The sequence below is a fragment of the Leptonotus elevatus genome, chromosome 15 (genome assembly GCF_054856555.1).
Source record: "Leptonotus elevatus isolate MCC_2025b chromosome 15, RoL_Lele_1.0, whole genome shotgun sequence".
Lineage (NCBI taxonomy): Eukaryota > Metazoa > Chordata > Actinopteri > Syngnathiformes > Syngnathidae > Leptonotus > Leptonotus elevatus.
The window spans coordinates 8,273,461-8,298,719 of record NC_141253.1 but is presented as its reverse complement, the minus strand read 5'-3'; the positions used below and the strand labels follow the sequence as shown (position 1 = coordinate 8,298,719).

General features: G+C 38.6%; 1 protein-coding gene across 5 annotated transcripts in view; it reads right to left on the bottom strand.

The window, feature by feature from the left end:
• Positions 1-25,259, bottom strand: part of cntfr (ciliary neurotrophic factor receptor) — a 203,945-nt gene that overhangs the window by 144,404 nt on the left and 34,282 nt on the right. The window contains exon 1 of one of the 5 annotated variants that reach the window (XM_086097751.1): positions 24,389-24,535. The exons of the other annotated variants lie outside the window; for them this stretch is intronic. The gene's annotated coding sequence lies outside the window, so the exon portion shown is untranslated. Of the gene's footprint in view, positions 1-24,388; positions 24,536-25,259 lie in introns of those variants that run through there. 5 annotated transcript variants of the gene reach the window in all.

The window sequence follows — 25,259 nt, the reverse complement described above, 5'->3', positions numbered from 1 at the left end:
ATAGATAGATAGATAGATAGATAGATAGATAGATAGATTTTAGACTTATTAATTACATAATGTAAAGTAAATTTGTTTGTTCCATAACTTAATTGTGTGAAATGGGGAAAAACAATTAAGTTTATGAAACTATACGACAAGGGTGTCTCTCTGTCCATGTGGAAATTATGGTCCTGTGGAATAATCCCCAGTTTTAATAAATGTACCTGTAATGGAATACAATTATTATTATTATTATTATTTGGTATTCTAATGACGTAACGTCTGTAGGCTTACATGCAGCCTGTTACTCCCCATGTTTGATTAATAGTTGGACTTTTTTGCATTTATATGAGAGGAAAAATATGCGATAAAAACATGAGAGACTCCTCTTGTATGATCGATTACAGTGTATTTACATTATGTGACAAATGCAAATTAAAAGCCTTCTGAAAAACAGCCTTCCATTTGAACATGGGTGTGATGAGCAAATCTCTGTAATGTTTAACAACTACAACATTACTGACAACTGTTAATTTTTTTTTATGTAGACCTGACCTGTTAGTGCCCTTATTTATTGTGCACTTCCAGCTACTTCTAGCTTCTTTCCATGCTGACGCTTATTTACAAGCACTTTTCAATTTGTCTAGCACCCCCGACCATCTCGTTTGATTTTCATCTCCCTAATTCAACGTTTGACAGCCCTTAATGGCTACCTGGCAACGCATTTATAGCGCCTGCTGTATTTTCACCCAGCCCTTTAATTTCCCCTCCTCTGCATAGTCACCCATTCCAAAACGCTCAATCCAATCCATCCAGCTCCAGCTCACTCCTCCCACTTATGCCAGATCATTCACTTCCTCCACTCTTCATCTGCATCCCTTCATCATCTTCACCCTGCTCCTGCTCATTCCGCCCTTTCATCATCCTTCCTCCCGCCTTCCTTTTGTGAGATAATACATTTGGAGCCCCAGTGATCTATTGATTCTCTGAACTGAAACGCCTTTCAGAAAGGTAATTTTTTTTTTAGGCAAAGATTAGACGGAACCTCAGCACTTTTCAAGGTGAGCAGGGCTCCCCCCAGCTTGTTTAAAGAGGGCGATGTTGGAATGAGCAATGACTTGAAGTGTTCTAAATACGTCTCCAGCTGTTCTAGTTTGTCTTGCAATCAGTGACGACCTGACATGAAAAATGTTGACGGCGGTCGCTGCGAGATGAATTTGGCAAAACATTTTGCTTCCAACCAAGCCCGGCTATGGTTTTAGCGCGGTATATTGGAGGTCAGGGGTCTGCAATTTGCGGCTCCGGAGCCAGGTTAATGCACAGGTTAATGCTACGCCCTACATGAACTATATTAAAAGCAAACATCACTCACATCTCACAGATGACAGCTTGCAATCGCGTGGGAGAATGAAGGTGACGTCCACAAGCCCTGATATACTGATGCTGGACGTAAAAGTTCGGGAGCAAAAATCTGGTATTTGGCTATTATTTTGCAAATATACAGTACCGTATGTTTTGTTGTGAGCTGACAATTTGAGTTTGGCTTTCATTTCACGAAAGGGATATGGACTCATTTGTTTACAAGTAAGCTTCAACCAATCATCTTTTCGTTTAGAGTTCAATATGTTTTTGCTACATGCATAAATAAAATGTTAAAAAGGTCATTGATGTCATAAAAATACAGAATATTGTTTATTGTACAGACAGGTAAATAAAAAACGATATATGCAGTACTATCATCCCTTTAGGTGTTGTCGCTCACGGTGTTTATTTCCTGAAATGTCTCTTTGAGTATTTAAGGTTGCCGACCCCTGCTGTTGGTCTTTATAAGACTAATACTATAAAGATTATACTCCCGAATGGATTTCCACTTTAGTTTTCCATTGCCGTTCCCATTTTTGTTACTCTGACCTTACTCAAATTTGAGACTTGACAAGCTACACAACTATTATGAGAATAATCTTTGGCCATGTAAGACAAACCCGGGGTCAGGGGGTTGTCAAGCTCTATGCTTAGAGATGCAAAAAGGAAGGAAACAGGCACTCTTACTGACTCTGAAATAGGGACGAGGCTTGGTTTCATTCTAGACCTACTTGGAAATCCAAGAGTGGCAAAAAAAACAAAAACAAAAAAAAAATGTTGACTAATCTGACACATTTACAACCTTACAAGCCAGAGTGATAATTGTGATTCACTCAAGGGAGTTCTTTACATTATCGGCAGATCCGTTCGGGAAAGGAGGGACATTCTGTACAATATTTCAAGCTGATTGGATGATGTGGCATCTTGTGCGCATTTGTTTTGACCAATCACGGCAACAGATGAAAATGCTGTCTTCGGTCTTTAAAAAAAAAAAATTATAAAAATGCACAAAGCGCCTCTCGCTGTTCAACATTCAACAAGGAAACTGTGGGTAATTATGCAAGAACAGAATTAATTGCAGTGTCCATTCATCTGTTAGGTCTATTTGTTTCCCCCGCCATCCCTTCTTGGTTTCGTCCCGCCCTAAACGACGCCTGATTGGTCTGACCTAAAAAAGGTCGGTTGCAAACGTACCAGCGGAAGAGGTACAAGATGTATTTCTCGTAGTATTTGTGAACAAATACCGCGAGAATTCAGCTTGCTGGCAAGATTAACACATTTTGCTTGATTTACATAATCTGGTCAGTAATTACATTAACGAAGAAGTGTACATTTATTTCACTAAATGTGGAGTATTACTTGAGATAATCTATCAATTGCATTTATTATTGCGTCATTTATTTTGTTGGAGTAATGGTGACGTATTGGAATTCAATACATTCTTACTTGAAGTCAGGCAGAAGCCCATTTCTTTCGAGAGACTTGCCATTTTTGACAATCGCATACTGTATTGCTGGAAGGTAGAGTGAATTATTGTTTGAATAATTGAATTAACACACTGATTCATAGCTAAGCTGTAAAACCCTAATCTCTCATAAAACCTCTCCCAGTGGCTAGGTTGCTAATCATTGCAGCTCTTTTGGATGTCTTTTCTCTGCGAATTGGCAGGAGTAACGACATTTTGAGATTTGCTTGGAGTTGAATGGGTTTTCCGCGTGCGAAGAGATAGAGGGGTATTAAAGGGACTTGCTGAGAGGCATGGCGGGGAAGACATGGGAGGCGTAGCAGAGACAAAGGGGCTGGATAAAGGCTAAAGAAAGCCAATAAAAATAGTTTAAGGGGGAAGGAAGGAAATTTGTTACGTGATGAGATAATTACATTTCATAGACTGAGAGAACGAGTAAGAGAGAGCAAAGCTTGGAAATGTCTTGATTGGCAAAAATCAGGAAAGTGTACTTGGGCCCAGATTGTAATTCCTTCACACATTAGGCGATACCAAATTTTTGAGCCTGCAGGGCCAACGTGTGGATTAGTGGCCATCCCCTTCTTTTATCCTCTGCTTGAGTCTACCGACACTTTACGCCAAAGGCCTGAAGCAAGGAGCAGGGGAGCCGATTTCATGGCAGCTTCTGTCGAAGGTGGGGACACCTTTCACCCTAACCCTCTTACAGTCCCGAGTGTTTACGCTCTTAGCGTCTGAGGGCTTGTGTCTCTTGCTGTTTTATGTATGTGCCTTCTACCCTTCAGCTCGCTGTGAGCCTCGCTCATGTATCGCGGCTCTATTTCCTCAACCCGCACTCTTATTGGCTTCTTGACCCGCTGCACCTCCGGAGGACTGCAGCTTATCTGCAGTGTTTCAGGAATAAGCTTCCAAACACCACCAGGTTAGCATTTATCTTCATATATAGCAATCATATTCTATGATTTAAGACTCTCTTATAAAGAGCCATAAGAATTATTAATCGATCAAAAATATACAGAACTAACTCATTCTTGAAATTTTACGACTGAGTTGAATTTAAAATAGCATAAATGATGAATACAGTAACAACACAACAATCTACTCTGCCACTGTGCTCAGAAGATGTTTGAAATTAGAGACATAAGGGGTACAAGTGTCTACAATTTTTTTTAAACAAGAACAAATATTAAGCAAAAGTGTGTTTCTGTAAAATGTGTTAATTTGTGGAATGATTTTGGAACTGACCTGAAAAGATGTCAGTCACTTGCTGAATTAAAAAAACATTTTTAAAGTAAAAAAAAAAAATACTTAAATCAGACATGAGCTGTTAAAATTGTAGATATGCTGTAATTTCTTTGGATGTATCGGTATGAGTGTAAAAATGTATATGTGAATATGAGGGTATGATTCATAAATGTATTATGGTATATGCCTATCAATTTCATGTAAATATGTTGTTGCTTGCCAAATATGCTTATGTTTAAGTGCACTTGTATGTATGACTAGGTTTATACATTTTTCTTTTGTTGAAATACATTAACCTTATTATTGCATCAACATAAAACGAATAAGGGGTAGGACTAGATACGTTTTTAATCTTGTTTTTCTTTTTGCTTCAACTTGTATTTTATACTTTGAATGTGTTTTGTGTTTTCTTCATGTTAATATGTTCAATAAAAAACAAAACATAAATCACAAAGTTTATTTTTTACTTTAAAAAAAAAAAGCAATCTGTGAGTTAAGTAGAGGAATACTCGTACGTCTAAATGGTTCACTCCTTGTTTTGAAGAGATCACACACATGCGGCCACAATTTTTGCACACCCTTTATGAATCACAGGAGTATTGCCTGAGACCATGTAAGCTAAAAATCTCTTTTGGCAGGGCAAGATCTCACCTTTGGATGACTTGCACAAGTTTCCACATGAGGGAAGTGGTTCAAAATATGGATGTCTAATTTTAACTGCAAAAGTAGAGTCAACATGTAATGAAACTAAAAACAGAATAGTCAATGCGATTACAAGATTGAATTTTTTATCAAAATGCAAACAATGTCAATATTTGGGGTCTTGTTTTATTTTTGTTAATGGAAAGAAATTAAATTCCAAAAGTAAATAATGCAGCTTTATTTGCTGCGTTTTAAAGGTGAAGTCAACCCCCAAAAATTATTCTCTACAGCCCTCGTCTAAACACGGCATTCTGATCAAAATTGTGTTTGTGGAATAGGGGTTAAGCAGCAAAATCCCCCCCATTTTTATTTTAGCGGGCGGCCATTTTGCCACTTGCTGTCAACTTAAAATGACGTCACAGTTGCTCAGGTAACGACCAATCACGGCTCACCTGTTTTCTCAATTTAGCTATTCTTTCCTTCTCCTTTCTGAAGAGGAATATGATTAGTTTCCTAATCCCAGTATTGCGAGCCGTTTTCAATTCAACGGTGTCTTCTGCATCCAAGCCATGACTGTTCTTGACCCAAACCGAACCAAATTGTTCATCAGTGGGGAATTTGTGAACCCATTTTCCACTTCAGTATTATGTTAATTAAAAACTCTACATTGACAAATTATAAGTAGAGCTTTTGGAATTCATTTGAAGTTCAAAATTAATCCTCCTTTTAGTTTGAAGGGAATGTTCTTATTTTTGTGATAATTGTTTTTTTTTGTATCCTATATTTTATTGCTGCAAGTCCAGTAACAGAAACAATCAAATTACAAACTGCAGTCGTGCTTACAGCTGAAAACAGCATTCCTTATGGATAAACACTCTTGGTTTTGTTTGGTTATGTTTTGCTGTGATTTATTGCACAGTCTCCATAAACAGGCACTCTAATGGCTGCAAAATATTACAAACACTGTCAGCATTGTGTACAGAGCAACTCTCGCTCACACACACACACTCGTGCATTTGAACGCGCACGCCTATGTGCATTCGCTCATTGCCATCCATACACCAATGTAGCATCAATAAAAACCACCCCCAGACACACTCAAACACATCATTTTCTAACGTCAATGATGCTTCAACGCCGGCAGCAAACACAAGATGGTAGATAGAGAGGGGGGTAGATAAAAGCGGGGGGTGGGGAGGAGGTCAATAAATGAAAAGCACAATACACTTCATACTTTTTATCATGTGCACAGATTTTTGACAGTCCATTCCATTTTACCCAAGTACATCGACTAAGGCATTTGCATATGTTTTATTGGGGCATAGAGTCCATCAATATCGGCCATTAACATTGTATATGTCTTTGGAGAGAAGACAGAGGTTAAATGAGGTCACTGTCTGCCCTATAATGGAGCAGTTTGAGGGTCAGCTTCCATAGCGGCTGAAAGAAGTTATGGCTATGACTGATAACGACACTGAGGTTCAAATGAGGATCGGACTGATGCCTAGGTGCATGTTGCTGCAGAATAGGTACACCAAGGGCGGATCAATACTGATGGAAGGTCATGGTTTCAGTGATTTACTGTGGAGCCATGAAGAGATGTTAAATCTCTAATTTAATCAAACCTTAATGGTGGCCACATGCTGACGTCAAGGACGGAACACTTTTTACTCAAATGGTCAACTCCACTCGGTGGCTGCAGGGGGCAAAGAACCATATCTCAAAACCTAAGATGATACCGCATTACTTGCTATAAGGAAGAACCATGTGATTTATCATCAAAGACGGGGTATTATGTCAAAAATTTCATGGCTGTGATATGAGGGGGGGGGGCATGTGTGACCTCAGAGAGCAATTCTATGTTTTTTTGGCGTACTACAATAAAGCGTAATTGCACATCTTCTATAGTAGTTGGCAGTGGTGTTCTCATTGTCAGAGCGTGTGCAAGGTGTTTTATCTTCTCTGCAGAAGTGCACTTATAACAATTTCAAGATCGAAAACTATTTATAGACGTGGTAGAGGGTTGTGGGGGAGTTTTAAATATTTTCTTTTTCTTAATTCACAATGCTGTGTTAGGCTGGAGCGGGTGAAAAGTAATGTTTTTTGATGGACAAAACATTTGCTGGTGTGACTGATTTATGGGAGTGATAAACGCCAAAACATGCCTAATTTAAGATTAAACTGCACTAATAAACTAATCACCAACGGAATACATATTTTTAACAGATTTTCTGCTTTTAATAATGTGCCATGACGACGGCTGTATTATGGCAATTTTAATACATCACAATATCACAATATTGCCATTAGCATTACATCCCTAACACCGATTGGATTCATGCTGATTACAATTTGAAAACTTGAATCCTATATCTCATTGAGCAGAGAAGGTTTGCGAGTGTTTGTGAGGGTAGCGGATGTTGATTTTCAGTTAGGGTTCGTTCTAGGTTGCAAAGACGGAACGAACCCTGATGAAAAAAACATATGGGCTTTAATATTGTAAATAAATGGAAATTAATTGAAGTAAAACTGTGACACGTAATGGAGTGTAAACAGAGTGGCGGCACATATGATCTGTTATTCATTGAAAAACTCCCTTATTCACCATTTTTGTGCTAAGGCCTAACCAATAAAAGTGTTGCTTTGCTCGTGGCTCTTGGTGCCAAGGAACTATGTCTGACATGCTGTTTAATTAATCGTTTTACACCGAAGAAAGTCGACTCAGCCTTTGAAATGTAAAAAGCAAACGGTCTTGAATCCACTAATGTTCCACTGTTATACTCGTCCGTATAGTGAAATTTAAATGAGTAGCTGCTGTACGGAGGGAGCTGCCGACTTCCACTCCCTCTAACTGCGACATATTGTAACGTCCCAGAGCTAGTGTAACATGCCATTTTCCACACCTTCGCAAGGCGATGAGCACTAAATCCTTCGGCATAACCAAGGTCCATCCATTTACATCCATTTTCTGTACCCTGCTTAGCCTCTTCGGGGTCACGGAGAGCTCGGGGACCTATCCCAGCTGACAGACTACAAACGGAATACACCCAGCACTGATTGCATGGGTACATGTAAAGATAGGCAACCATTCACAATTGCACTGACGCCATCACTGAGTGGAAACTGAACACGGCAGAATCAGGCGAGTGTACTAAAACACCATCAGTGACCCATCGCCGAATTCCCTTTATGCTTTAAGGACTCACTACTCAGTCATAAGAAGGCCCAGCCGCGTTTAAGATTGGACTTAACCCATAACACATTCTCCCTTTAGGCAACTATTGCTCATTATTTTCTCAAAGGCTTCTCATTGGGGTGTTTATGAATCACCTGTTACAACACAATGTTTTTGCCCAAGAATTTATTTAGTGCCTGGCTACTGTAAACCCCTAATTAATATTTAGGGAACAGTAAATACAATTGGTTCAAGATGACTTAATCCTGTTGAAATTAAAGGGACAATAATAGCCCTGATGACTCATCACTATCATGAACATACACTCAGAATAGATTCCTTGCAGATTTAAATACTTTTGCATAATATTCACAACAAAGAAGCATGTTCAGCTAAAACAGTCTGTATGTGCGAGTGTGCGTCCATGAGGTAAAGGCCTCCTGTGCTGTCGAGTGAGACGGAGGGCATTAGTCAGATTTGACCAACAAAGAAACTGTGAGCACACCGCTATCGGGGATTAGACCAACACTACAGACTTTCATTAGTTCGCAGAGAGGGAGAGAGAGAGAGAGAGAGAGAGAGAGAGAGAGAGAGAGAGAGAGAGAGAGAGAGAATGGACTTTCATTAGGTAAGGAATGAGCAGAGAACGGAGCATAAACCAAACTAAGGATGGGAGGTACTGAGAAACTGTCCATGACTGGATTAGTCATTTGTCATCACCTCGTTTGGGTAGGATAGAGATGGATACATGTAGAGGAAACAATCATATAGATCATATCAATAAATTACATTTTATTTATTAATAGTACTGCCACTGTCTAGAACTCAGTTGTAACTTATTCAGACAAAATAGTAAATACGAGTCTCCGGGCGCATCAAGAGTCAAAAGAGGAAAGCTTGAGCAGGAAAAGGAAGTAGGAGAGAAGCCAGACAGAAAGTTGAAGGGGTTGGCGTGAGGGTCAGTGATGTAGAACAACAAGTAGCGAGGATTAACCCCTCCACTGCATGAGCGACACACGCAGCGCACACAAAAACAGACTCGGGGCCTGGGAAGAAAAGGCCTGCGCTGAACTAATTAGCAACTAAGTCAACTATTCACACAAGACCAACTGCGGGATTTACAGAAGAAAGCCAGGCTTGGCCTGAGTTTTTTTGTACACTCCTCTTTGTGGGTCTGAGGCAAATCAATATGCATATGTTTATAAGGGCTGTGAATGTGTGGGCTGTGCTATTTCCGTTTATGTAAATAAATATTCATCAATTGTTATATAATATCAGTGGCACGCCGCCACAACGGCATACGAAGGATGTTTGGCCACTTGCACACCAGGGAGGAGACAAAAATATTCTGGTTATTTTAGCGCTAGCTAGCAGTTAGCCTATGCAAGCAGATGGATTTAACCCTGGAGAACCCAAGAACTCTTTTCTTCTTTGGAAAATTATGAATTATACTTTAAATTACTGCTATAAGTTCACTGAACACCAAAATATATGTTTTTTTCAATTTTAACCCTTTTTTTTAAACTAGCTCAGAGTTGCTAATTGATCAAAATATATATATAAAACATACTCCTAGGCATTCTGCAGCATGATATGAATTAGATTAACAAAAAAAACTTTTTACCATCTGATGGTTTGCTGAGAAGATGGTTTTGTTTGGATTGATTTCCAGCTCAACAAAACAGCAAATGTTGCCAGCCATCTTGTCACCACCACTCTGGCTCAGGTAAGTGCAATATTCATCCACGAGATGGCCCCATGCAGGGGTCAGAAGTGGCACTCTGGACTTTTGAAGTTAAATTTGTAAAAAAAAAAAAAAAGGAAAAAAAAGGTATTTGTTATTTGAGTAGCAGAATTTATAGGGGCCAAATTTGACCCTGTGGGTTCTCCAGGGTTAAATTAGGATAAGCAGTTCAGAAAATGGATGGATGGATGGTTGGATGAACAATCTATGTCGTTTGACAGTGTATGGCGAGGCATCCTGGAGGGTAAAGTAAGTTACCTTAAATTAAAAGTTGATGCTGCGTGACCGTTAATGCGTCGATATCCAAATATATGAGACTTGGTAAAGCGCTTTGGAGAACATAGTGTGTTGATAAAGCACTATAAAAGTGCACTTCATTTACCTTTTACAATTATGATAACATTGGAATTCTCATCTTTTGAAAGTAAATATTGTAAAAGAGCAACAAATAGCAAAGAAAAAGTAAAATGCATGAAAAGAGCTAATCCATACATGCCTTTGCAGATGCTATGGTAGCAAAATGGTCGTTTACGAGGGCTGTAAATGACTACTAAAACTGTGGGAGACTTTAGCAAACAAATGGGTTTGAAATGACAGGTCCCCAGCTTGAAGTTGTTTTTCTCTGACGAACAATCGGGTTCATTTCGCAGAGCTATAAAATTCAAATTATGACTTTGCTATCCAATATGCTCTTCCCAATTGTCATTTCAGGCGACATTTTCGAATCAATTTCTAGCAATGAGATGCTCGGGAGTGATGAAGCATGACCTGAAATTGAGCTCCATTTTTTTTAGGGCAACAAGTGGAATAACCTTGATGACATCACACGTCATGTTGTACACATTCAAACTTAGTTATCCATTCATTCTCAACAAGTAGACAACATCACCACCAGAACATATGCCGTCCTTTGGCATTTTGCTATTAAGGAGAATTGTCCTACTTTGTCATTCAGTATTTACATTTTAATTATCTCATTATATAACTAACTAGGCAAGGCAATATTTACTTTGGGAACAACATAGAGGGGGGAAAAAAGAGAACATCATTATGCCTCTCTGTGCATCAGATCAGGGATGAAATATATTTTCCACTGAGTTACCATGTTAATTCCTATTTGAACTACAGCACAAAACACTAGGACATTAAAACAAATTGCTTGGAGATTGCTTTCAGTTACCGTGATGCTATAAAAGTGTAATTTAATCTACATTTGGAGTTTTGTGGCCCACTTTTAATCTTCTGTGCATGTTCTGCCAGGCTAATACGGCGCCATGTTACTGTTCAGTGGAGGCTTTGAATGTGCCACCAGATGTTTTCTTTGTCATAATGTGTTTTTAATCACCAATCCTGAAGTCAGATGCCAGCAGGCGGCTTCCAATCTGATTTGCATCACTTGTGTCCCTTCATCTCTTCTCAACAGCTGAGAGAACAGAAGGCATCAATCACTTTTAACAAGACACCCTTCGCAGACATGTTTGACGTTAGCTCCACTTTTCAGGAACTTGGGTGGCGTCTTTGTATATTTTGTAAATGTCCATACATTTTGACACACTACATCAAATTTGTTGGGTAATGGATTTACATTCAGTACATTTCGTTATGTCAACCTGCACAATCTAATACAATACAACATACCATCTGTATTAAAAAAAAAAAAAGTAAAGTTTTTTTTTGTTGTTGTAGCTCAAAATCATGTTTTCTTGTGTATCTTAGGTCAATAAAATAAAGATATAACATAATGATTTTGGTGCATTTGGTTTAGTTCTGCATTAAAAGCAACAGACGCTGAAAGGTCTATACTTCAAAAAGTCCAAGTAAAGTCTAGACAACCTTGGGTGACGCTTATGTGTTGTTTTTAAAAGCCAATTAACACTCTACTACTGAATATATAATTTCTCATCTTGGCTAAATAGACTAATTGGGGCAGGATTTGGAATGTGCATTGTCATTTCACACCTGCTTGCTATTTTTTCCACAATCACACATTTACAGCCCAATCAATCAATTTTGACATTTCTACACAGTAAACAACAATGCCAAAAGATGCTAGTTGAAATGCATGCGGAACTGACATAAAAAAACCGGAATAAAAAAAACGGAATAAAAAAACCTGTCATATTCATCCCAGGAATGTGAATTTAAAGCAAGACTTAAAGTATGTCATGCCAATGCAGTACACTTGTCTGAAGAATCATTATCATGACAAATCCTACTAATTAGAGGTGTCAGGCGATTAATATTATTAATCCTAATTATTCGCACAACTTCAATAATTAGCTCACAATTTATCGCAAATTAACTGCACATTTTATATCTCAATTTATATCAAAATTTACAATAAAATGTACAATTACATTTTTTCCTCAAATGTTTCATACTCTCGTTAACATAAAAGTGGGAAGAAATGTTAACATAATAGAAATATGGTTGCATTTTTTAGTCATTGATACAGCAATTTCATAACAATTTATAAAATTGTTTTAAAATGAAAAATATGTACTGTACTGTAAAAAGAAAAGAAAAGTGTGACATTGATTTCATTTTTGGAATTCCCTTAGCAAAAGCTTTCCAAATAAGGTGCAGTTGTTAATCAAGGGTTAAAAAAATTGTGCTGTTAAAGGAACTTTAATTAGCACAATATTAACGCAATCATTTTGACACCCCTAACTACTATCATGATGTATTCTGCCATAACTGCTATAAAGCGATTTTCTAAAAATGTAATGTAAAACTATACAACAAAGCGGGAACTATTTATAACAAATTTAATCGCTAGTCAATCTGATGACAGGTGGTTATGTTATTAATTTGGCAAAATGTAAATGCTATTTTGGTTGCAAGAAGTCAATGAACTCATCATTTTCCAATATTTTATGCTTGCCCCTGGCAGTTATTGGGAGCTGGCTGTGCTGTTTACCTCGTGCTAGTCCCGCATTGTAACATCGAAAATATACCGCCTGAAAAGCTCAACTTGTGTTGGGTCTCACCGTCAACTGCACCGTAGAATGTGAATGTGAAAGTAAATAGGGAAGGAATTGAACAGTTAAATTCATTTTTTATTTATTTATTGTATGTATTACTATGGCAACTGTGTGAAAGATATACTTAAAAAAAAAATAATATATATTTTTTTTTGAGAGCTCAGTATTGTTCATTCGGTAATTTTACTGATTCGACATGTCATCACCATTGCGCTCTCTTTTTTTTTGTATGTGCGTGAGTATGTGCATGTCCGTGTGGGCGTGTGTGTGCGCGCGTGTGCGTGTGTACTCATTAGTTCACCTAAAACCTATTAAAAATCCCATTCCGTTCACCTAAACCGAATACTTCAGAATCCAGCGAGAGTCGTGAGGTTGTCAGGAGACCAGAGGAAGGATCAAAGAAAAGAAAGGAAGGTGAAATCCAGCACCGACCAGACATTACCCCCTTCCTACTGTGAAAGATATACTGAAACAATTGGTTTGCTGATTGGACAAAAAAAAAAAAACAACGGAATGGAATGGAACCGCGACTCAGGACAAAAGGCTGAAAACCAGGACTGTCCCGGTTAATTAGAGAGGTCGTTGTTAATTTGGAATTATCCCGCTTCAACCGTGATCTGGTCCCCCTAGAAGTGAGGTACTTGCACAAGCCCAGACTGAACACTCCAAAATTCAATGAATGTGTGTATTTTTCAGTGCTTAAGAAGGAAAGAAAACCCAATGATGAAAAAAAAAAAAAAAAGGCCATGTCAGGAGGTGGCAGTTTTCCCTTCTTTGTATGTAGCTATAAAATTGACCTCAAGTACTAAGCTCAAACACACTACAAAAGGGAGTGCAACTGAGAAATCCTGTCGATGTCACTTCGGAGAGGCAGCTTCGCTTATGGCCAGATGATTGATCCTTTTCAGTCGACAAGAGTCCTTAGGAACCACTTAAAGCTCAAGAAGTGTCCTTTGAAACTCTTACAAACTTCCATTTCACTGCGGGGGGGGAAAAAAAGGCCCATCTCACTTTCTCGCTTGTAAGTGCTAGCCACTCGATTGTCATCAGTTATATTTCTGTTTTCTTTTGGATTCGACAGGTACTCTTACTACTCTAGCGATCTGTCTTTTTTTGTCTTATTCTGTGTAACTTGACGTGCTTCTCTTTTGCTCCTTCATCTCGCCTCCGTTTTCAAAATGGGACAACAAAGTCGCGACGACTTCAGCTGGAGATCAGACGTGTCAGCACCTCCATCGCGCACACAAACACATTCGGAGACAGACACAAACACACAGACGTGTCAGCACCTTTAGTGCACACACACACACGTATATTCATGTCCTCGGGACACTGGGGAGGTCCACATGGTTCATATAAAAGCCTGTCCAGTGTGAGGGAAGGAAGGCGATGGAGAAAAGGGAGAGAGGGAAGTGGGTGGAGAGTGTTGGAGACAAGGTGAAGGAGTCCAGTGAAGAGGGACTAAAAAGACTGAGCAAGAAAATTAGTGCAGGAGTCGAGGGATGGATGGAGGAGGATTTCAAGGATCACCTGCCACTTGAGTGTTGCTTTGTCCATCACAGAAGACACCTTTGTTTCCATCCCAGGTCTCAGAGGTCTTAGCGGCTGATAGTGATGCACAAGCCATCCGCTTACTTCTCTTCTACTTAGCTCTCCACAGTCTATATAGTCTCTGCTTTAATTGTTTTGGCCCTCTTATCAACTTTTAACTCCCCCGCTACCTTTATTGAGAGAAAGGCTATTCTTTATCCTCCCTGAACTAATTTAAAGTCTTGCACATGAACACATTGTTAGAGACGTCTTTTAATGTTTAAAAATAATTGTCAGTTTACAAAACATGATTTACTTAACTCCAAAAATTGTAATATCCAAGTTTGGGGGTACTTAGTTCATTTGAAGGGGGCATATTACTGAAATCAACTGAAACCCATGTAAAATTTACCTTTTCTTACAGCCACACAGCTAAGTGTGGCTAATTTACAAAACGCCGTTGCCGGCAGTTTCGCTGCACTTGACTTGGCAGCTCGGTGGGTCTGCCATTTTCATTTGATTGCCGTCAGTCAGGCCACCAAACCACATGGAAGTACTATTATGTTAAAGTTAAAATGTAAGACAGCGTTACAGTGTTAGCATATGTTAGCATTAGCTAACAGCATTATCAGTGGTAGCTCTCTTGTTAGATCTCGGCATACGCATTTGGCTGTAAAATGCCTACATGTGTAAGCTGCACAAATCGCCAGTTTAAAGGCTGTGAACGAACATTTCATCGGTAAGTATGGTTGGAATGGAAAGAAATTGAAAGATATACACTTGTTATACATAGAGCCCATAAAATAAGCCATGGGCTATTTTAAGAGCCGTCTGTCTAATCTGCTGTATTTGTTTTAAAACGCAGCAACTTTTTTATTTATTTTCAGTTATTTATTGTTGTTAAAAATAAACATTTTCAAAGAATGCTGATGTGATTTTTTTTTTTGTCTCTAAGAATAACCGTAAAACCGCGTTTTTTTTTCTCAAACTATAAATCGTACACCAAAATCTGAAACCGTCGCACCTCTACTTATGGCCATGCATCAAGTTAGAGATGGTTGGCTGAGTGTTGGGAAATATATACTTTGCTCACTCCTTAGCAATGCAGTGGGAAATGAATCTTGCATAAATCTAGCTATGGGTCTTAGGCTACCTGTAAAATATTTGGTTTTTTTTGCCATCTGTCTGATTTTTGCACTGTTGGTTATTTTATTGTTCTAGCCTTTCCGTATTTCTACCGAAAGTTCCAAGAATGATAGACGACAAAGGCTGCAATCACTTAAGAGTACTTAAGAGCTGTCGTCTATCTCTCTCAGAATACAGAAACACCAATAACTGTGAAGCTGGCAAAGCACTTTGGGACCAACTTGGGCTCTATATGTCTTGCTCAAGGACACTTTGATTACTGGACAACATTTTCCCTCTGGGTCCCAAAGAGACAGCAAGTGAATAGAATAGCTCTCTTGAGACAAGGGGAGAGGGCTCAGGTGAGAGAGGTCGCACGTAGACAGGAACGTCGGGTGCTCCTTGGTCAGATTATAACACAAAAAAAAAAGAGAGTATCAGAAATAGTGTCTAGAGAGTACAGTAGCACACTCAAGAAGGCCGATGATAAGGAGAGTGAGTAGGTGGCAGAACACAGACAAACAGAATGCGGGTAAGAAGGTGTACAGACAACACAACGAGCACAGAAAGTAATGGGTTAAAAAGGACAGAGACAGTGTGGGAGAGAAAGGAGAGCCGAGCCAGGGAAGTCCAGGAGTCTATACTCGGATCAATGGGTGGCCTGTCCTCTGCTGTGTCTGCATTTCCTCTGGCTCACATAATAAGGCCTTCTCAGTCCCAAGGCGTGCATGTGTGTGCGAGCGCATGTGTGTGTGTGTTTGTGCGCTGGAGGGGGAATGTCAGTCAGAGAGTAAGTCAACGACCCCTTTGCACTCAGGTATTTTCTTAATATTAGAGGTCAAGGGGTAATCTTCAAGTGGGGATGTTTCTACCTGACCCATCAAAGTCAAGATTATCTTCATGAGTTCCATTAATCAAATCTGAGTGCGAGGATAATAAAAGTATGCGGGTCAATTGCCTCATTCTGAAAAACGTGGGATTCGTTTATAACGAGGTTTACAAGTAATTGCATTGGAAGGGATATTGTATTGCTGTCAACACATTTAATTCATTTTAATTCAATAATCAATTTCACATTGTACAAGTATTTATTCTCATTGTGGAGATTATTTTGACCATTCAGCGCAACCAGAGGCAGGGGAGAGGTGCAAATGGAATTTTAAATATACACCAAAAGACCAGTAAACATTGTCTACACTCTAAAAATGGGTTGGTTAAAAAAAAAACTACCAATCTCGTAGGTTAAGCCCATATTGGTTTGATTAACCAATAGATTGGTCAGACATTGACCATTCTGGGTGATTACGGGCATACTAATTTATTTTGGGTTTGGATGAGCAATGCAAGTTGTGCAAACAATTGACCTGGATGTCACTATTTTATACACAACTTTTATACACAACCTGAAATCGCATTTTGTTAAAATAAATAATAATAATAATGATAATATAGTGCAACATAAATATGACAATAATTAATTTCCTTATAACTTCAATAATTAAATGTGTAGCGCCTTATGCATTATGTATTTTTTTTATTAATCAGTCAATTAATCGGTAATCAGATTTGATGCATTTATGTATGTATTTATTTGTTTATTTGTTTGTCAAAAATCTGTATCAGCAACAGCCCCCACCCCCAAAAAAAATCCATATTGGTCCAGCCCTAATTCCAGTTGTGACTGGAATGGTGTTATGTAAAGGACAGACCTATGCCTAGGCCTATGGATGTCCATCTAACTGTTTCACATTAAATTCCATCACTCCAAAATTTACTTGAACAGTTATTAACACAAATTAATGAAACTAGTATGAATGTTTCATTAGTTATAAAGCATTCAACAATGTATATTTGGACACAATTTGTAACAATTGTAGAGTGCTATTTTTTTTTCTGTCAAAAAAACTTTAACAAATGTTGTTGGTGTTTTTTGGTGTGCTGCAACAGATTACTCACATTCCCATTCATTTCAATGGGGAATCATGCTTTGAGATTTGAGTTGGTCACGTAAAAAATTAAACAAAGAAATCAAGGTACCACCGAAATAGATGTATCCAATGTTGACCGCCAAAAGTCGTATTTTTATCAGAGTAAATCTATGCAACCTGCATCTCCGTCCGTCCCAAGGTTAGGGCCCACTAGGGAGAAGAAGGATCAGCTTTCACTAATGCATTATGGCTGCAGGAGGACACACATGTGCATGGCCCGTCACACACTGTCCCACCCTATCTGACTTTCACTTTGTCTTTCTACACACGCGCATGCACACACACACACTCTTGTGATATTATACTCTTTTCGCCAACCTGTGAGTCATCTGCCGAGGTCTCTAAGCAAATCACTTGTCTCCAAAAATAAAAACGGAAACCAATCCTTCTGACTAAGTAGACTTTCCCATTGAAGAAGAAGACTACAGTGCATATTGCTTTGTTTGTTGAGGTCCTTGTGAACTCGAAGTTTTGGAAATGTGCTAAGTGATATAAAATCCTGCTTTTCCTGTATCATACAAATCAAATTAAGCCTTATGCGTCAGGGATATTTCATTACATCCATTTGTTCCATACTGAAATGCCTTAAGAGAATGTAATGTTTTAGGTAAACTAGCTTGGTCACAAATCTTTTTTTTATACAGTTTTTATTAATCCAATACATTTGATAATATGAATATCATATGTTTAGTCATCCTGTAAATTTACAGAACCAATGATGTAAATTAATCACCAGATCTTGACATTGTTACACTTCTAATTTCCAGAATAAAAACATGTAAACACAGTTCATTTCACTTATTTACTTTAAAGTACATTTGCAGTCGTCCACTAACCGTCTCATCTTTGTGCGGTTCTGTCTTGATTAAAGATTTGAAAAATCTAGGATGGCAGCAATTGGGGAAAAAAAAAATTTCGAAAGAAAAAAGGTAGCAAGATGAAAAGAAGACAAAAGGTATAAAAATAGAGATGTGGGAAGAGAATGATAAATCATTTACTGACTTATGGAGGGGTAAGGTCATCAAAGTTTAAATATTCATTACGGGTGTCAAGTCGAAGCTTTTAGATCTTCAGGAATAAAGTTCGCTTCTTTCCCCATTTGATGTTTATGTTGCCTGAATTATGCATCAAAACGAATGTTATAAATACATTTACTGTTGTTTTTATTGTTATTGTTGTTAGGACCTCACGGTTTGAACCTTGTTGCAAGTCATAACGATATGCGATTATGACATACAAAGGGTCATATGTACATAAACTATACATACTACAAAGTACATGACAGGAGAGACAGTATGGCGTACGAGGAGGTGTCATCTGCTCATTTTAAGCGGAAAATGTGCTATGAGCTGTGCCACTGATGGTGTAGTGGTACATTTATCTGACTTTGGTGCAGGCACCATGGGTTCACTTTCCACTCAGTGGTGGTCTGAATGTGAGTGTGAATGGTTCGTCTCTATATTTGCCCTGAGATTGGCCATCCAGAATGTTGACTGAAATAGGCTGTAGTTCACCCATGACCCCAGACTGAATAAGCAGTACAGAAAGTGGGTGGATGAGCTGTACAAACGGACCTCAAGCTCATTCGGACCGTCACAATGTTTGTAACTCCAAATGTTTGTAACTCCAAATGTTCATAAATCAAAGTAACTTTTCCCATTCAAATGAATGGAAATGCATTTAAAACGTTCCAGCCTTCAAATTGTTATAGTTACATTTTATATATATATATATATATATATATATATATATATATATATATATATATATATATATATATATATATAAATATATATATTTGCGGAGACTGTGGTCAAGTTGTATTTTACCATTTTAAAAATGTGCAGCAGTTCATTAGTTACTTCATGTTAAAGATTAGATAGCTCTTAATGTGAAAAGTAAAACAAATGCATGGAGCTGTCACCAATGTCTTACAAATGCAATTATGCCATCTCGTGGCAGAAAAAATGACCTCAATACAAATCAATATCACACTATTTTACAGCACAGTACATCTTTTTAATTTAACTCAATGTTATGAATTATTATGAAATTACTGTATCAATGACTAAAAAAAATGCAGTCGTATTTCTATTAGTTTACAATTTTTCCACTTTTATGTTAAGAGTATGAAACTTATCACAAACAATATTGTACATTTTATTGTACATTTAGACTATATAAAATGTGTGGTAAATCTTTATTTAACTATTGAAGTCATGTGATTAATTCCGGTTAAAAAAATTAATCGCCCTACACCCCTAATTTTTGTTTGTTTGCGGTTAGTAAAAATATACTTATGAAGATATAACACATGAGTTGTTTACGTTTTGCGTTTAAACTTAGTCTTACCCCACAACTATGTTTAACTTATCTAGATATTGTTCCTGTTACATCACATTAGAAAAGTCCCACACTCTTCATCCTTCCTTTTCTCATCGTTACTTCACCATCTTTCTTCCTTGATACGTTCCCACTGTACACAAGCAAGCCCCCAAATGACCCGCCCCGCCTCATTCGGTACATCCAACCCCTCATGCCTCCCTCCTACCGACTTATTTTCCTCACTGTCTCCCCTCGATTGCTTTCTCTTCCACTCATTGCCGGGTGTCCTGTTCCCTCTCTCTCTGGTAGAAGCAGACCTCCTGACGTCTCCGTATTGATCATCTCATCTCCCTATCCTGCTATCTCACACACTCTCTCTGGCACTCTTTTGCTTTTTGTCACACACGCGCACACACAAGCACGCACGCACACACAAACAGACACAAATGCATGCATTAGGGTGACAAGATAAAAGGGTTTGTCGACCCTGAGGCAAAGACAGCTAAACATGAGACCCTAGACTATACAGTAAAACACTTAAATCCTTGGCTACAGATAATTAAAAAAAAAAAAAAGACCATTTGATTAATTTACAAGCTTTGCATCAAAAGAGAAACTCCACATTGGTAACATAAAGCTGTAAGTAAACGCATGGTTTCTGCAAAGGATCATTTCCAGTTAATATTTGCCTTGGGGGAGGAAAAACTTGACTCTCATTGGGAGAAAGCTTCTTGTATATCTACAAAAGACTACAGCTGTCTCTGAGATAGCGTCTTGGGACCAATCAGTTCAACATAATGCAAACAAATTGAAATAAAGAAATAGGGAAGGTCAGGACAATGACGCTATAGATGCACGCTATGAGAAAACAGTGTGGTTTCCTGCAGAGATGTGAGACTTTGGCATTCATGCTGTCTACAAGCAATGAAATGTGCAGCTAGTTAAATACAGTATTGCCTTTAAGCACGCCTCTATTTAATATTCTAAATTTGAATTCAATCCAGGTAACTGGTCGGGCTGCAACCTTGCTCACCAGCTGTTATACTATTGCATGAGTAATTTTTGACAGGTTAATGTCAGTTTCTTCAAAGACATAAGGTTGTAAATTAAAGTTCAAACAGCCAATTATTTATATATTACGACGGCGTATTAGCGCCCACTATAATTTTTAGAATTTTTTTCAGGGGAGAAAAATCTCGCAAATTTGCAAGTTTCTAAAGTGGCAAATTTGTGAGTTTCTAAAGTGGCAAATTTGCGAGAAAAAAACTCAGAAATTTACGAGAAATACACGTAGCGTAATACTCGGATGTTTGTGCCAATACTTTTCGGTCGGATTTTCAAATAAGGAGATAGAAATTGCTTTAGCAGAGATTAACCACATGATGTTTGAAGCGTTTGGTACGGCCAGTGACAAAGACGCCTCGCTTTGCGAAGGTCCACACCCTGAGGATCTAGCATTTAAGTTAATTTGTTAAAATGTATATTTACTTGTACATTTATGTTTCCAGATTTATTATTTACACATTCATACATTTTGGCATTTTTTTTGTACAAGTAGTTAAGTCGATGTGTCAAATCTGCTGTTTTTCGTCATTCACTTGCATTTACCTAAAGTATGCTAGCTTCTGATTGGTTAGTGTTAGTCAGCTGATAGGGGAAGTGTTGTCGCTCTCGCGACAAGAATGAAACCATCTCCATCCTTCCTTTTCATTGTCGCATTAACCACCAACGACTCATCACATTAGACTATATATATATATATATATATATATATATATATATATATATATACGTGGCCCTAATACACTGTTGTAATATATAAGGTAGATGGACACCAGTCTTTTAGTGTGATATTAGAACAAAAATAGTGTTTTGGGATCACCCACAAAGTTTGTCAAGCTTGGTTGAAAAGGCATGATGCTTTCAGGCAAAATAACGGCTCTAAAGTTGCATTGAATTTCAAATCACATTTTAAAAAGAAGCAGCCTCAACAATGGTTGGAATAAGATGAAGAACGTGAACTGAGAAAAGGAATATTCACTGGAATTCATGACATGTAAGTGCGCTGTTATTCAAAAGAGTAAAACTCCAGTGTCACCATACGTTTTGTCACTTGATAAGACAAATGTATGCAGTGCTTTATAGGCCTCGCGGGCTGCCAGGCTTTTCTCCGTTGGCATTTCTACCACCAGTCTTAACAATTTTTTTCTGGGGGAAACCCTGTAAATGTTTCAATGTTAAAAAGTTAGGCGCCTTAATCATTAACATTAATACTGACAATTTTGTTCTTTGTCTTTTTTTTTTTTTTTATATCAACTGATTATAGTGCATATTGATCTGTTTGACAATCTTCCATATTTATGTTTGTCTTTGTGGAATCACACCCCAAGAGGTTTTGGACTGTAATCTCCGGTTTTCCATCTGTTGGTTATTTAGCTACTTCCTGGACGGACGGTGCTATGTTGAATCATGGTCGACTGTGTACCTGCGTGTACACAATAAACTCCCCATCTAAACTGAAGTTTCCCTGCGAATATTTTCATTCATCCAGGTCATTTCATTCTCAGGGCATTGAATCGATTACAACGAGACTTTTCTGGTTGTCTTGGAAGATGTTGCGCCTCTCATCCGAGCAGGCTTACTTCAATTCGTGCAACAGGCTAATTATGTCCTCATTCAACAAAAAGATTGCCTCCCATCCGCACACACGCCCCTTGTTCCAACTCACATGCTCAACATATTATTTATTTATTTTTACATAATTACACAAATCCTTCAGGAGAATGACTGAATACATTTTCGTTGGTTGTGCTCCGAGCCCCTAAACGTGGCATCGTGAGTACCATTCCCTATCCACTGAGCCTTGGAGCCAAAAGAAGGAAGTTCTCACCGATCAATACCTGGTGTGAAAAATGATGTGACTTTCAGAAGCTGTGGCCACATCAATCACATTATTACCATTAGCTCATCCCTCCACACCAACACGGATCCCTCGCTCTCTCTCATTCTCTCTCTCGCTCTCTCCATCCCTCCCTCCCATCCTCCCTCTCTGCCAGCTCAGCGGATGCCCCTTGTCACAGCTCCTATTTCAGCCTTCTGAAGTTTCCTAATTGATTGCAATTAGAGCCGTTACTAAGCAAGGGTGGGGGGCTGTGGCAGAAATGCTGAGAGTGTGTGTTTGCGTGCATGTGTGTGTTTATTAGAGAGGGATAGAGAGAGAGAGTAGGAGAGAGTAATGGAGAAAGAGAGAGAAGGGTTGAAATCAATGAGTCGGTTGGACTAGAGACTGGCGTGTCAACAACCGTAGATGCATAGGCAAATAAGGCAGGTGCTGTTGGGGGTGTGGTTAGAGAGACAGGCAGTGGGAAAAGAAACAAACAAACTTTAAGACAACACTCTTAATGAGTTGATTAATATGAATACGCACAAACAAACACACGCCCACCTTGAGCCTGACTATAGTGCAAGGGTTTGCTGGGAAGAACGTTTGGCAGAGTTTGCTGTCTGAAAGAGTTTCAGCTTCCATCTTACGGCCATCTTTTGTGCCTTCATTGCTGAGATGGTAAACCGTAAAGTAGTCGGTCATGATGGTAATCGTTGAACCCGTTCTTAGGCATCCGTAGTGAGGGATGCATTCCAGTTCCAGAAGGAGTCTTATTCGGAATATTATGGCGTGTGGGTCCTACAAGGTTCCTGCAGGCCAAGCGGGATGCAGTTTTGATACTCGTTGAGGGAGAAACTCAGTTGTGGGAAGTAGTGGGAAGAAAACCTCCTCATCCACCGACATTCCTTTCAATGAGGAAGAAGGTTCTGGGGACTTTCAGGTGGGTTCTTCTAAATCCAGGGTTCAGGTCATTGAGGGCTCCTTAGTGACAGGGTCCCAGGGGTGGGTGAGATCTGCCCTAGTTAACTGTGGTTATTGTAAGACTGTCTTCCATTGACATCAAATGAATATTATGAAATTACCAACACTGGGTCTAACCCGCCTCTGTGCAATTATGCCACGTGCCATGCAAGATTTACGCTGTCCATAAAATAGAGCCTAGTATATCCAAACTGCTAAAAAAAACATTATATTTATCATTTAGCATTATCTACATATTAGCATTGTACATAATGCATTATGTATATACAGGGTAAGGCTCAGCTTTACAATGTTAAGGTACAGGTGTGCATGTGCATTAGGATCAAGATAAGAACAAGCAGGAATTCAGATTTTCTTTTTAAACATCAACACAATAGACACAATGAGATGAATGAGATACATTCAAGGGAAAGTGACATTTGGTGAGTAAAGTTGGAGGCAAGAGTAAGCGCTAGATTTGTAATAGAGAGATAAGGGAAGGCAGAATGACAAAGAAGAAGAATAACAATGGTGCCAAAGCTTCTTCCATCCTCCAAGCAAACGTAGCCCAATCCTCTTTTTTCTCTCATTTAAATTCCTCTCCTTTGTCATTGCAATCTCAGCTTTACCCCTGCTAGCCTTGCAAACGCACACACACACACACACACAATCACTGACATTAAAACGCACACACATTGACCTCCAACAGCAACCTGGGCCAGCCCAGTGAGGCAACCTCACACAACTTTGCTAATCCCCATCAATGGATAAACACATTCAAGCACTACCGATGTTTGTTGGAAAGATATCCTCAGGTTTCCCCAGACTGGATTTGTCAATCTGACTCCAGTCATGCTGCCGTAGGTGTGGAATAGCAAACAGCTTGTCAGAGCATCCAGTGTCTTTTCAGCAACACAGCCTGGCATGCTAGCACAATGCTCAGTCCCTCCCTTGTCAACATGGCAAGTCAATATTGTTACCTTTAATCCGAGCTCTTGCCTTGTCAGCCAACAGTGTATGAATCCAGTGGCTTCCACTCCTCATGCCTTTCAGCACTTTCCAGCATGAGCAAGAGGCGTAGAAAATGAAATGGAAACTCGCAGGTGGACTATGGTCGATAATGTGTTCCGTATTTCCCCCCCATGTAAAACAGGGAAAACACATTCCATGTACTTAACCACTGTTGTCAGTTATTTATTTGCATAGTTGACCCGGAAAATATTGTTTTACTGGTTATTCTTGATTGATTTCCAACTTCTCAGAGGAGCCCAGTGAGCCAGCTCAAATTTGGGTACAAAATCCTTTTTTTTCTCTCTCTCATATTTAACAACAGGTTGGCCAAAGACTATACTGCATATCGTCGCTGCTATGTGAAAAACACTTATGTCCATTTTTTCTATTTTTGGGATGAAACTGAATGCAGACGTCCCAAAAACGTAAAAAAAATTAATAAAATAAAAAAATCAATGGACATACATGTATTTCACATAGCAGCGACGATATGTGATAGACAAAGCAAAAAAAAAAAAAAAAGCAGTTATAAGGAAAATTCCCCAAGCGGGACAAGCAAGTATAAGTATTTGTCTTCTTTGTTGTTGTATATTATGTACAATACAGGCAAAAGTTTATACACACCTCAATCAATGTGTCAATTGCTTTATTCTCATTACTATTTACATTGTAGATTCTCACTGAAGGCATCAAAAGTATGAATGAACACGTGGAGTTAATCAGACACAAAAAAAAGGTGAAATAACTGAAAACATGTTTTAGATTTTAGTTTCTTCAAAATAGCCACCCTTTTCTACAATGTAAGTAGTCATGAAAATAAATAGGTGTATCCCAACTTTT